Here is a 14,590-nt window from a genome sequence, read left to right on the forward strand (position 1 = left end):
TTTCAAAAACTTGCCCTCAAGTTTTGGAATTTAAAAGTTGATTAAAAGTTTAATTAGGAATGTTAAATTCTAAAACCCTAGTATTGTTTTGAAAAGTTCAAATCACACCCTTATGGTTTTATTAATTAATTAAGGTGTATAATTAAAAGAGGTTTACTAAATCCATAAAAGATTAGGTTTACAATTTAATTGAATTAAAATTATAATTGTTAAATTTGACCACCTAATATTTTAAAAGTGTAAAATACACCCTATACTATATATAACATTAAAAGTCTAACATTATATATATGTATGAGTAAAAGTCAGTCTTACCGTTAGTAGGCCTCATTCACGAAGCTGGTCTATAAGGGGTGTTTAAGGAAATTGCCTATAAAATGGCGATTGAATGGGTATCCACTCTTACCCACCACACTCTTGACTAGTGGAGGGTCGTTAGCCGAACGGGCAGGATAGGACGAAACCTTCCATTATAAGTATAATGAATTATTAAAGTAACTAAATGTTTTTCAAATTCCCAATCTTAGTTACTTAGGCAAAAGTGAATTGATGCAATTCCATGAAATTACAGTTTGTGCCCTTGTGAAGACGTTAGTGGAGCGTGTGTGGTTTACCGGCACACTAAATGGTTCTAAGAAAAGGTAGAAAAGGGTGACTCGATGTTTGTCATAGTTCGGTGGAGCGTGTGTGGTTTACCGGCACATCGAATAGGTGACTGTAACATGTGAGGGCACCATGTAAGTTTGCATGGTTATTCACACCCGCTTTGTGATCCTCGGCATGCCAGTCACAAACAAGAGGGGCATATCGAGATTTAAACATGCCATTGAAATGTTCAATGAATCTCAAAGGATCTAGGAGTTTTCATAGATTTAAAACTTAAATTTCTTTTTCGTTTTTCATGGTGGAAATTAGTGAATCGTCATTCACTTACCTTCAAATGTTCTGCAATTTGGGTTACGGCATCCCTCTCTCGAGTTGTAGAATATTGTGTTGGGTCCTAGCCTTAGTATCTCATTTGGGTGATTTACTAAGGACTCAATCAATCAACAAACTTGAATTCGTTTTCTCCCGTTTTGTAGATGTCAAAGTTCGATAACTATGGTCTTTCCAAATCCCGTGGAACAAGCATTCCACATGAAGATGGTATTCCACGATTTGATCGAGGAACAAGAAATCATGTTTCACTTCCTCCACCTCCTCCAATTATTCTCCCTAACCCACAAGTTCAAAGGCTTGAAAATTTCAAGATCACTCAAGCCCTTTTGGCGAGTAAACAAAAGAAGGAAAGCCGGTGTGTGCACACGTCCTATGGATGAAGTCACACATTGATAGGTTAAGAATGTTGGGATCCGCTGTCTGTGAGGAAATGGCTGTTGATTGGGTTCTTCAGTCACTTCCTAACTCATATAGTGAGTTCGTAAGAGAGTACTATATGATGAACCGTGACGTGACCCTTATAGATCTCACCTATATGCTTATTGCTGCTGAATCAGCAATGGTTTGGCGCAATAGAAAAGCAAAGTTGATTGGTGAATTTGCCTTCAAGACCTCTATGGATATAGACAATGGCAACGAAAGACATGCTATGATCGAAAAGTTTGATCATAAGAGAAAGGCAATGTCTGAAGTATTTCCATGTCATGTTCCAAAAGAGTCAATTTGCTTTTATTGCCAAGAGAAAGGGCATTGGAGACAAAGCTGCCCCATTTACCTAAGAGATCTAAGAGATGGGAGAGTCGAAACGTATGGATCTAATATAGGTAAAATCCATTAACTAACTCTTTTAAGCTTCTATTCTAGATTCTTAATACATAATGTGATAAGATTACAATTGATGTTTTGTAGGATCGAAGAAAAGAAAGAAAGCTTAAGGGAAGAAGTGAGCAGAATCTAACCGTGAAGGAATGGATTTCGATCGCATTTCTCGAAGATTAGATTCTTGAGCTACTACTTAGAGTTAGAATTAGATTGCTAAAAAAGATGTATTAGCATAGTTTTTCAATGAATTGCATTGTAAGGACAAATTTTTCCGCAATAAAATAAATTTTGATTTCATATTATTTATTTATCCTTGCAATGGCGTATATGAAAAATTGATGTTTGAATGTTTCTATTATTAGCAATAATGTATTTGGTTCTTATTATGTTATTTGTGGAAATGTCGAAGAATTTACCGAATAAGGAAAGTTTCTCATCACCCAAGTTTCAATTGGACAGAAACTTGGAATCATGCAACTTGGTTTCACGATAAATGAGAAATTTCATATTTGGAAATTAGACTAATTCATTGACAAAGTGTCAAGTGAAGGACTAGGAGATCGAATACACAAAGTTGTGTGTTAATCAAGTCCACCATAAGAGTAACAAAGATATTCGTCTTGATTTACTAAAGGTTTAGTAAATATGATTATACTTATAAGATTAAGTGTAATTCGGAATTGATTAAAAAGGTTTAAATCAATAGCAAAACGAATAAGAAGAATCTAGTAGGCAGAAAGATAAAAGTTTCTCCATTCTAAGAAGAAGGGAGAGTACCTGTTATGCTTTATGATAGGTCTTAATGATTAAGAACCATATCTCAATTGATCCTCTAAGTGAGTCTTAGTACAATTGTATGTCTAAGAAGAGGAATCAAGACTTGAAGAAATGGTTAAATCAAGAGGTCAATCATACTTCGTTCCAAAACAATTCTTAGAGTTAAGATTGCGACATTGAGTGATAAGTATTAAGAAGGTTTATAGCATTCATCAAATATGGAAAAGTTGTGATGTCTTGGATAAGACAAAGACCAACTAGGACCAATTTATGAAATGTTTTGATAAAAACTAGGCTAACTCTTGAATATTTGTTTGTCAAGAAATGGTTATTGACAATAGAATCTTATATGTCAAGGAGTAAGTGGGAGTCTTAATGGTCTTGAAATGTTTCAAGAACAAATCAAATAAACCTTATCGATCATCACTAGTACACGGGTTGAGGTTTACAACCTATCGTGTTGACATTATTTTGTTTTTGTGCCAATCCAATCGAGTTAATTATGCATGTGAGTCCTATGAGTTATCATTTGAATGCATAAAAGGCAAGGACCTTGATCAATGGAAAGTACATTGATAAGAAAAGGTGAGCTGCTTAACTGCTTGGAAGACATGGTGGGCAGCTGTGCTACCATAAGGCAAGAAATCGAGATTAAGAAAGTTCGATCCATATGAGTTTGAATTTATCGTAAACTTTTGTTTTAACAAATTCACATGAATAGGAATACATACATCGTTTAAATCTAAGTGTCATAAGATTTCCTCCTTCATGAAAATGATTGTGAGGAAACGCTTTCACTAAGAAAGATTTTAAGAAGATAGTGATTGTAAAATTGCATTCTCGAATTCGATTATGGTTACGGTATCCCTTTCCATGATTTGAATTGTGAGGTTTGGCAATTAGTCTTAATTGTTTAGACACACATATGAACTATCTAAGGCAAATGTGTATAAGTTCAAAAAGCCTTGATAAAAGGTTCTCAAAGCATTAAGTATTAGAAACATGGACTTAAGAAATTCAATAGGTATTGTTTTTCTGAAAGTTAAGATGTTTATGAATACATGTCGAAGCTAGTGGGAGCATAAGTGTTATGTTTATAATAATCATCATGATAGTGGGAGCATAAATGTTATGATTGTATGATTATTAAGGAACGTATTGCAAGTTGGCAATATTAATTATAGAAAACAAGAGTTATACCTTACAAAGTCGAAAGGGTTGTAAAGTTGTTTTGCTATAATTGCGGGAGAGAATATTATGCTTCATTTCAAATCTAAAGGATTAGGTTGTGGAATGTTAATAACTTAGTCAAAGAAACATAGTGTGTTCTTAAAATTTCGATAATGATTACAGCATTCCTCTTCACAATTCGAATTTTAAGAACATAGCAAATAAAACATTATGGCAGAAGATTGATGAAGTATCAAATCTTTATGTAAGACATTTTACATCGTGTCCCATACGCTTCGGGTATTGGATCGATTGCAAATGCTAGAATATTTGACCATTCTAAGATTTTCAAAATGTCTAGCGCATTTAGAGGAAAAAAGGACAAGTTTTGGTTTTGACTAAAATAATTAAACAACTATCAAAGGACAATCCAAAGTTCGCCGAGGATTGGTCGCTTGTGAGTAGTTGGAAGTATAGTATTGGAAAATATGGAAATGTTTCCATATTGGATGGACCATATCGACATTATTATGAATAGATAAGATTCTATTAAGAATGAGTTGTCATATGGAAAATATGGAAATGTGTCCATATTGGGAATTGAATATTGAAAATATATATCTAGATTAGAAACTTTTATGCAAAAGGATGTTCAAAGGAATGTTCTTTGAGTGAGAGACATCATATCTAAAGAATTGTATTGTAACAATCTCCGATAGAGGACTTTGTAATTTCATTGGCAATAGTCTTTGTGACTTTGGTGCATTAATATTACAAATGGATCATTGCATAAAATGTTAGAATCTAACATATTCCATAAGTGACAAGAATTTAATAATCTTTCACTTGTGAAAAAGGATTAGGAGTTGTGAAATGAGAATGATTGGAAATGTGTTCAATTTGATCTATTTCACAAAGTAAGAACCATAGGTAAACATTGTGTGCATGCTAAGAGCATGGGACAAGTGTTGTAATTCAAGTAAGAAGTTGATTACCTGAAACAACAGATAATGAGTAGTCGATATGGTGATAAATAAAAGGTGTTTTATTTATGCTCAAAGGTTTGAGGCCATATGGGATTAGTATTATTCTTGTGTGTTCACTTTGCATGTTTTGACTTCCTGAATAATTTAATTGGTTTAGAACAGTAAAATTATTCGAACGGGCCACAGTCATTCATATGTTGGAAGTAGGTATGAATGAAGACTGTCGTGAATTGGTATGTGGATTGTCTAAAAGAGTATTAGACATGAGCAAATGTTTGCTGCCACGTTCATGAGTGCTAATGAATATGATTTGAGCATTGGATTAAACCCACGCTCACTTGGATCACTCCATGAATTGTATCACGAGTAACTGGTGAGACGATAATATCTTATATTCTTGAAACCGAGATGTGTGAGTTGTATCTTGCAAATTGGTTGCACATTGATAATATGTAAACGCACCAATAACTTGGTGTTATAAAACATATTGTTGTGTGTAATTCGGTGAGTGAGTGCAAGCAAGCATTGTATCAGAGTTTATCCGTTCCTTTTATCCAAAGTAGGATAAAAGCGATATCTATGGGCCCTTCGATGATTTAGTGATGACAAACGTAAATGCTTGGCCGGGCTAGGGCTAATTTGATTTGTTCAATTAGTCAGTCGTCATAAATCGGAAGTCGAGAAATAGTACAAAGAAGAATGATTAGAAATCATGTCTTACGATATCTAGAATGGAGGAATATATGATCCCTTATCTTAAGGAAACGCGTATCTGATAGGATCAGAGTTGACAGCGGCTTTGGAAAGCTACGATTGCAGATCAGGATCAGAAGTCATATGCATAATAGTTATTAGACTTATCCAAGTGGGAGACTGTTGGATTAGTGTCTAAGTCTATAACTATTTTGGTATGTACTTGAACCGATGGTGCATGGTCCTTTTGGGTTGCCTTCACCAAAGCAACTTGATAGGATGAATTATGGAGAGAAAGGATTAAATATGATTTATTAATATATTATGAGAATAATATATTAAAGGAGAAATCATATTGTTTAATTAATATTAGTCAAGAATTAATTAGTAATTAGTTTTGTGACTAAAAGAGATTAATTAAACTTAAGGGACTGGACTTGTAATTATAAGATAATTGCAATTTGGGCCATCGATTGCCTTATATTAAGGATTGGACGAATTCTATGGGGAAACCCAAGAAGAAATCGTCCAAGGCCTTAAGGAAAGGAATCTATGGGTTGCTTAGGGCTTAAGCATCCAAATTAGGGTTTCCTTGTTAAAATAACCCTAATAGCCTCCTATATATAGATCCCTTATGACCCAAAAACGTGGCTAAGCATCCTTCTAGGGTTTCACACATTTTTGGGCAGCCTCCATCCTCTCTCCTCTTCATCCTCTTGCTTATGGTGTTTGTGAACCATTAGAGGAGTGACATTTGTGACTCTAAGCTTTCTAAAGTCAATACAATGAAGAATTGGATTGTTATTGCTATATAACAATCAAGGTAATATCTTAAACCCATTCTCATGTTAATATGATTACTTGTATGCTAGAATTAGGGTTTATAGTCTTGGATAACTTGCATGTACAATAGAGAAACCTAGATCCAAGCATTAGGGTTTGTATGAGCACATAGGATGTTCTTATAGCCAAAATCCATCACTTTTTTCACATGCGGCTACAAAACAGGTAAGCATTAACTTGAAATCGGATTCCTTTTTAGGAGGTGGTTCCACTTTTTGGTAAAAGCCTCTTCCTTTTGGTTCATACTTTTCTTCATTGGTTTTCTTTTACTCATCATACGGTAAGCACTTCTTCTTGGGTTTTCTCCAATCTTCATCATATCGATCACCGCTCGAGTAAAAGGCTTGAACCTTTCGGTTTCCATTTTCATCAAGATTACAGTCTTTGGTTAGAGGCAATCCATAACAATTTTCGCACCCTACTCGTATATCATGGATTGTTTGATCCATCTTAGTCATCCTCCTATCCATTTTATGAAACATTCCTAAGACCGCCGAGTTGTCCTCCGAAGCAGAATTTGCCGATCCCCTTGCCACAACGTTTTGCAGGTTATGGTACTTTCTCGAATGTTTAGAGATTTCTTCAATAATCTCTTTAGTTTCAGCGGGATTATTCTTGGTTAATGGTCGTAGAGAGTCAAGGAGTTGCCTTGTCGTGACATTTACCTCATCATAAAATATGGAAACTTCTTGTTGCACAGTTAGATCGTTTTGGGGACAATTGCGAAGTAATCCCTTGTAGCGCTCTCACACTTCAAATAGCGACACACCCATTTATTGCTCAAAGTTAGTTATTGCCTTTTTCAATTTTTCCACAATTGATTGTAGGCAGAATTGTTCCAAGAATTCCTCAAGCATTTTTTCCCATGTAGTGATTGCGTCGGATGGAAGTGCCTTCAACCAGTCTTTGGCAGCTCCCTTGAATGTGACCGAAAGCATTCTCAATAACATTGTTTCACGTGGAACATTCAAGATCTTGAAGTAATCGGTGATGTCACTGACTTCATGAAGATGTTGGAATATTCATTATCTTTTCCGGTGAATGGAATCTATTTTAGCGTAGCAAGGATGTGCCGCTTGAGTTCAAATGTGGTAGCTGGAATGGCCGGTTGCACAAGACTCGGTCCGGTGTCGTCATGAAATAATCTCTTGTATGCCTCCATGGAAATGCCGACAATGTTTTCCATGATGTTATCAGGTTCACTGTCTTTGCCTGATTCGATTTCGCTTTCTTCTTTCTCTGTTTCGTACTCAACATCCTTTTTCGTCAGATTGTTCTCAATGTTTTCGTCTTTCGGTGTTTTGTTGGATTCTCCATCTTTATTTCCCTTCTTCTTACTAAAAACCGATTTGAGATTCTTGAAAGGTGATTTCTTTGGTGTTGCAGATTCTCCTACGTTTTATCCGTGTTTTTAGGAAAAGTAGACTTTGGGTCTTCAACGGGTGGAATTAAAGGTGTATTTCAACCCCGGGTCATAAACTACTGCAATAAAAACAAACCAAACATGTAAAAAGAACAAAAACAAAATCTGAAAATTAACTGTTACTTTACCACGACGTGGTAAATATAAATTAAGAAAAACCAAAAAAAAAATTAAAAAGCAAATGAACAGAAAAATCCTAATAATATAGTAGATTCAAAATTTCTAAAATTGGACCGTTCCTAGACAACGGCGCCAACAACTTGATGTGAAAAATAATTACGCTCTAGTTTTATCCTACTAATGTAACTAAATTCTACCTAAGGTAGTGTACCTTGTTGTAAATAGTATAGCACAATAGACAGGTATCGAACACAGGAAATATATTATTAGCTAATTCTTACCTACTACTAACTAAATTACTAAGAAATTTAGAAAAAGGTTTTTTCTCTAGTTTTCCAAGAGTAGAAAATAATTAACTAAGCTAATCTAACAATTAACTAAAACAATTATCAAACTAAATCAAGAAACAAAAACAAACGATTTAAACCTAGGTATTTGAGAGACTTTCGTTTAGCTTCTATTTACTTGCTATTATGGTTGATTAATGTAAGTGAAATCGATTAATGTTCAATTCATTACCGATTCCGAAGATAACCAAGTTAATATTCACTAACTTAATCCTAAAGCAAAAAAGTTCATTCATACGGTGATCAAGCGGATAAACTACAAGCTCACTAGTATTCGGTTTGAGTTAAATTAGACTATAATAGATTGATCAAATTGGTTAATGGATTCAATTCAATATATGATACATCACATATATTAGCTCCCACAATTATTTACCCACTTTTATATCAAACCATTGGGTTTAGTCAAAACTCTAGTCCTACAATTTTTGCAATCCGCAAAGATCATAAAATTCAAGTTCAATTAAGAAAGATAGTCATGCAAACTTAATTAAACTCAGAAATCAATAGATAGAACAGTTATCATAATCACATAAGGTTCTTTAATAAGCTAAATTACAAATAACCAATAAAAACTTAATCCAACCATAAATAGAACCATAGATAGTCAAGGAAATCTACACCAAACGAAAGTCATAGGGTTTTAGCCCATGATTTAAGCAACTAAAGTCAGAAAAACGAAATTCATATGCATAGACATAATTAAACTAGAATGGAAAGTCGTAATTAAGAGTTTTATTGCCTTAAATTACTCAATTCCCAAGCTACAATCGATTTCTTCACTTCCAAGCTTCAATTTAGATCCTCAAAAAATCGTCAATAGCTCCAAGAAAAAGTTCCCAATTCGGAGAATAATTGCAGGTATTTATAGATTCCCGAAAAATAGATCACCACGACGTGGTAAGGCCACCATGTCGTGGTCTTCATTGTTATCCCGTATACGGCAAGCCTTCGAAGTCAATCGGGAAAGGTCAAAACACAACGTCATGGGAATATCACCACGACGTGTTGAGTGTATTTTTCTTCATTTAATAGTCTTCATTAGAATTCATTAACTTCCAACTTCCTTTCCACTCCAAGCATATCTTTTAACCCTACAACACAATACATAACAAATCAAGTACCTTTTGTTTTATAAACGACATAAAAGTAATTAAAAACATTAAGATATGATGTGCATTTATATGTATAGATATGCACATATCATCAAACTATTTTAGACAGTCTAGTGGAACCCTAATAGTCTCATAACCTGTAGGTGTTTTTGGAACTAAGTGTTTACCAGGGGTACACTGTCCCCCTTGGTTGCCTTACTGACATATATTGTTATGGAATCCTCTAAGAAGTGTTGTCTATCCCAAAGATGATTTGTTAGGATAGGTTCTCTGGATTAGATGTTTTAGGGATAGAAAGTGAGGATAATGGGAATGGGTAATCAGGTTGAATGTTTTGATGAAAATATATAATTAAACAAATATAATTATTGTGGTTTCAAAACCCTTTGTGCTCATCAATCTTCAAAACCTGACCCACTCAGTTTCTTGTATTACAGTTAGTGGCACAAGAGCATAAGTGTGATGTTATGATAAGAGATTTATGGATGCATATAGGCCATGATTTTAGATAAGCTAGCGTAAAGCCTATATTACTTACGTTTATGCGTATGTATTTTATTGAATATGACATCCCAAACTTTTCAGTTTAAATAAAATACATTTCTTCATAAATGCTTTGGTAATATCTTTATCATGTTTTTGGAAACAAATTCCACAATACTATTCTTTAAAAAGGATACTGTAATTTTAAATAAACATAAATAAATCGGTCGTTTCTTACCGTAAAATTGGGAATGCCACAAAATATAAGACTAGTGTGTGCAATTTCGACATCAATCTAGAAAGTATGGCCTTTTATCTCAAACCTGTTGCCTTTACGATATTGATCTTGATAGATTTGGTATAGATTTGTTACCATGTTAATCCCTTTGTAGTATTTTTTATATAGCCTCATATTTTATTATAAACTTGTTTGAATCTCAGGGTTAGAATTAGTCAATTTGACATTAAAACTCTACATCTTGTTTGTTTAACTTGACATTGACATTTTTGTGTTTATCTTTTTTTTATTATATTGGGATCATATTTCTGATTATAATTGGTGATAAGTATCATAAGGATGATGCAAGGTCTTACACATTGTAAACATCTGCAAAATATTTTGACAACTTCTTTGTTGTCATTCATATGTCGAAGATTATCATGCAGAACCTTATCCAATGGATGGTGAAGATACAGAAGGAATAAACGTATTGCCAAGGTAAAATCGATTGTTAGGGTTCTTTGATATATTCATTTATTCTCTTACTTGTTAATCAATTTGATTATTAGGGTTTTACTTTTATTATTATATTGATTTTTATGAATAGATTGATGTTGGGGTTTAATGTAATGTGTAATTATAACTTAATTTACCATCATCAAGCAAGAGTTGTACAGCTTCCATGAGATGGTAAACGTCACAGATATGACAAGTTTCATTGTGTAAAGAAAATATGGCAAACAATAATATTTTGTGTGTGTCAATATTCCTTCCCCAACCTATCTTATAAAAAAAAATCACATCACTATTAAACCCTAAAACCCTTAGTGAGAAATTATTATACTTAACGCCACAAAATCCATTATATATATATATATATATATATATATATATATATATATATATATATATATATATATATATATATATATATATATATATATATATATATATATATATATATATAGTGATAGGTTCATTTGAGACCACCTATATTTTGTGAGACCGTGAGACGCATTTTTTTAATTTTTTTTAGTTAATTCAAGTTCCGAAAAAAATATTTAAAAAAAGAATTTTTGGATTTTTCCATTTATTTTGCATTTTAAAATTATTTTTAGATTTGGTATCACGGTCTCATAAAATTAGAATGGTCTCAAATGAACCTGAACATATATATATATATATATATATATATATATATATATATATATATATATATATATATATATATATATATATATAACCCTATTCCATTTTAGCCCCTTTTTTTTGTTCCACGTATGCCATTATATTTTCGAAAACTTTTCCTGTTTGGATTCTTGGCCGATCACTAACAAATTATGGTGATGTGTCGGTTTGGCTAACATAATTTTTTTCTCAATTTACACTTAACTCTAATATTTACGTCTATATTTTTATTTAAGTCACTGATAACTTTGACTTTTCCTTGAGGAGCGGGACATGTTAGCCGGTGTGCCATGGGCTCTCTTTATTATTGCATAAAAACCTATTAAGTTGTTTCAAGCCATAAGTTCTTTCAAGCCATAAGTTCTTTCAATCCATCATAATTTGAATAAACATGTTACCTATTGTTATAATAAATATATTGAATGTACATGTTGTAGTAAGAAAATATGAAAGTACAGAGCTATAATAAGGAAAAAAAGACCGGGTAATGCTATTTCTTGCATTTAACCCTTAAAACTGTAGTTAATGGTATCTAATTTCTTTGGTTTCACAACAAATGTGTCATTAGAAATAACCAATTTATATTAGATGATTATAAATAAATTAAAATTTTTAATTGGCTCAAACACTGGTGATACAAAAAGACAACCATTGGCTTACTAGAAAACACATCCCACCCCTAAGGGAAAAGTCATAACTTAGAATCTTGCCTTCAATGTCTTTCCCTTTTTCATTTTAAGGTATTACGTTTTAAAAAATAATGAAAAATGGAGAACAAAAAAGTATTGCAGCTAAACATAAACTTTAACCTAAATTTTGGGGCTAAATGCAAACTGAAATATAAATTTGGTATAGATTTGTTACCATGTTGATCTTGATAGATTTGGTATAGATTTGTAACCATGTTAATCCCTTTGTAGTATTTTTTATATAGCCTCATATTTTATTATAAACTTGTTTGAATCTCAGGGTTAGAATTAGTCAGTTTGACATTAAAACTCTACATCTTGTTTGTTTAACTTGACATTGACATTTTTGTGGTTATCTTTTTTTTATTATATTGGGATCATATTTCTAATTATAATTGGTGATAAGTATCATAAGGATGATGCAAGGTCTTACACATTGTAAACATCTGCAAATATTTTGACAACTTCTTTGTTGTCATTCATATGTCGAAGATTATCATGCAGAACCTTATCCAATGGATGGTGAAGATACAGAAGCAATACATGTATTGCCAAGGAAAATCGATTGTTAGGGTTCTTTGATATATTCATTTATTCTCTTACTTGTTAATCAATTTGATTATTAGGGTTTTACTTTTATTATTATATTGATTTTTATGAATAGATTGATGTTGGGGTTTAATGTAATGTGTAATTATAACTTAATTTACCATCATCAAGCAAGAGTTGTATAGCTTCGATGAGATGGTAAACGTCACAGATATGACAAGTTTCATTGTGTTAAGAAAATATGGCAAACAATAATATTTTGTGTGTGTCAATATTCCTTCCCCAGCCTATCTTATAAAAAAAATCACATCACTATTAAACCCTAAAACCCTTAGTGAGAAATTATTATAGTTAATGCCACAAAATCCATTATATATATATATATATATATATATATATATATATATATATATATATATATATATATATATATATATATATATATATATATATATATAGGGATAGGTTCATTTGAGACCACCTATATTTTGTGAGACGTGAGACGCATTTTTTTTTTAAATTTTTTTTAGTTAATTCAAGTTCCGAAAACAATATTTAAAAAAATAATTTTTTGATTTTTGCAATTTAAAATTATTTTTTAGAATATGTACAGTGTAATATTCTATTAGATTATATTTCACATATTTTTTTAAAAAAAACGCGATTTTTTTATTTTTATTTTTATTTTTATTTTTTTTAGTTAATTCAAGTTCCAAAAATAATATTTAAAAAAAGATTTTTTAGATTTCTCCATTTATTTTGCACTCTAAAATTATTTTTTAGAACATGTACAGTGTAATATTCTATTAGAATATTTCAGATATTTTTGAAAAAAATGGGATTTTTTTTATTATTTTTTATTTTTTTTGTTAACTCAAGTTCCGAAAATAATATAAATTTATTTTTTAGATTTTTCCATTTATTTTGCATTTTAAAATTATTTTTTAGAATATGTAAGTGTAATATTCTATTAGAATATTTCACGTATTTTAAAAAAAAACGGGATTTTTTTTTTATTTTTTTTTATTTTTTTTTAGTTAATTCAAGTTCGAAAATAATATTTAAAATAAGAATTTTTGGATTTTTCCATTTATTTTGCATTTTAAAATTATTTTTAGATTTGGTCTCACGGTCTCACAAAATTAGACTAGTCTCAAATGAACCTGAACATATATATATATATATATATATATATATATATATATATATATATATATATATATATATATATATATATATATATATATATATATATATATATATATATATATATATATATATATATATAGGGTTAGGTTCATTTGAGACCCTATATTTTGTGAGACCGTGAGACGCATTTTTTTTATTATTTTTAATTTTTTTTAGTTAATTCAAGTTCCGAAAACAATATTTAAAAAAATAATTTTTGGATTTTTCCATTTATTTTGCATTTTAAAATTATTTTTTAGAATATGTACAGTGTAATATTCTATTAGAATATTTCACGTATTTTTTAAAAAAAAACGGAATTTTTTTATTTTTATTTTTATTTTTATTTTTTTTAGTTAATTGAAGTTCCGAAAATAATATTTAAAAAAAGATATTTTAGATTTTTCCATTTATTTTGCATTTTAAAATTATTTTTTAGAATATGTACAGTGTAATATTCTATTAGAGTATTTCATATATTTTTCAAAAAAATGGGATTTTTTTATATTTTTTTAGTTAACTCAAGTTCTGAAAATAATATTAAATTTTTTTTTTTAGATTTTTCCATTTATTTTTCATTTTAAAATTATTTTTTAGAATATGTCAGTGTAATATTCTATTAGAATATTTCACGTATTTTTAAAAAAAAATGGGATTTTTTTTATTTTTTTTTATTTTTTTTAGTTAATTCAAGTTCCGAAAATAATATTTAAAAAAAGAATTTTTGGATTTTTCCATTTATTTTGCATTTTAAAATTACCTTTAGATTTGGTTTCACGGTCTCACAAAATTAGAATGGTCTCAAATGAACCTGAACATATATATATATATATATATATATATATATATATATATATATATATATATATATATATATATATATATATATATATAACCTTATTCCATTTTAGCCCCTTTTTTTTGGTCCACGTATGCCATTATATTTTCGAAAACTTTTCCTGTTTGGATTCTTGGCCGATCACTAACAAATTATGGTAATGTGTCGGTTTGGCTAACATAATTTTTTTCTCAATTTAC

At 30.7% G+C, this 14,590-nt stretch overlaps 1 non-coding gene across 1 annotated transcript; it reads left to right on the plus strand.

Annotated features, from left to right (window-relative positions):
- The first annotated feature begins 6,932 nt into the window (after window positions 1–6,932).
- On the plus strand, window positions 6,933–7,039 carry LOC145080801 (small nucleolar RNA R71). The gene has a single exon (XR_013695385.1). It is a non-coding gene; the product is annotated as a small nucleolar RNA R71 (small nucleolar RNA).
- The last annotated feature ends 7,551 nt before the right edge of the window (window positions 7,040–14,590 follow it).

Source organism: Lactuca serriola, chromosome 1 (assembly GCF_051521515.1).
Source record: "Lactuca serriola cultivar US96UC23 chromosome 1, Lser_US96UC23_V15, whole genome shotgun sequence".
In the NCBI taxonomy this organism is placed as follows: Eukaryota; Viridiplantae; Streptophyta; class Magnoliopsida; order Asterales; family Asteraceae; genus Lactuca; species Lactuca serriola.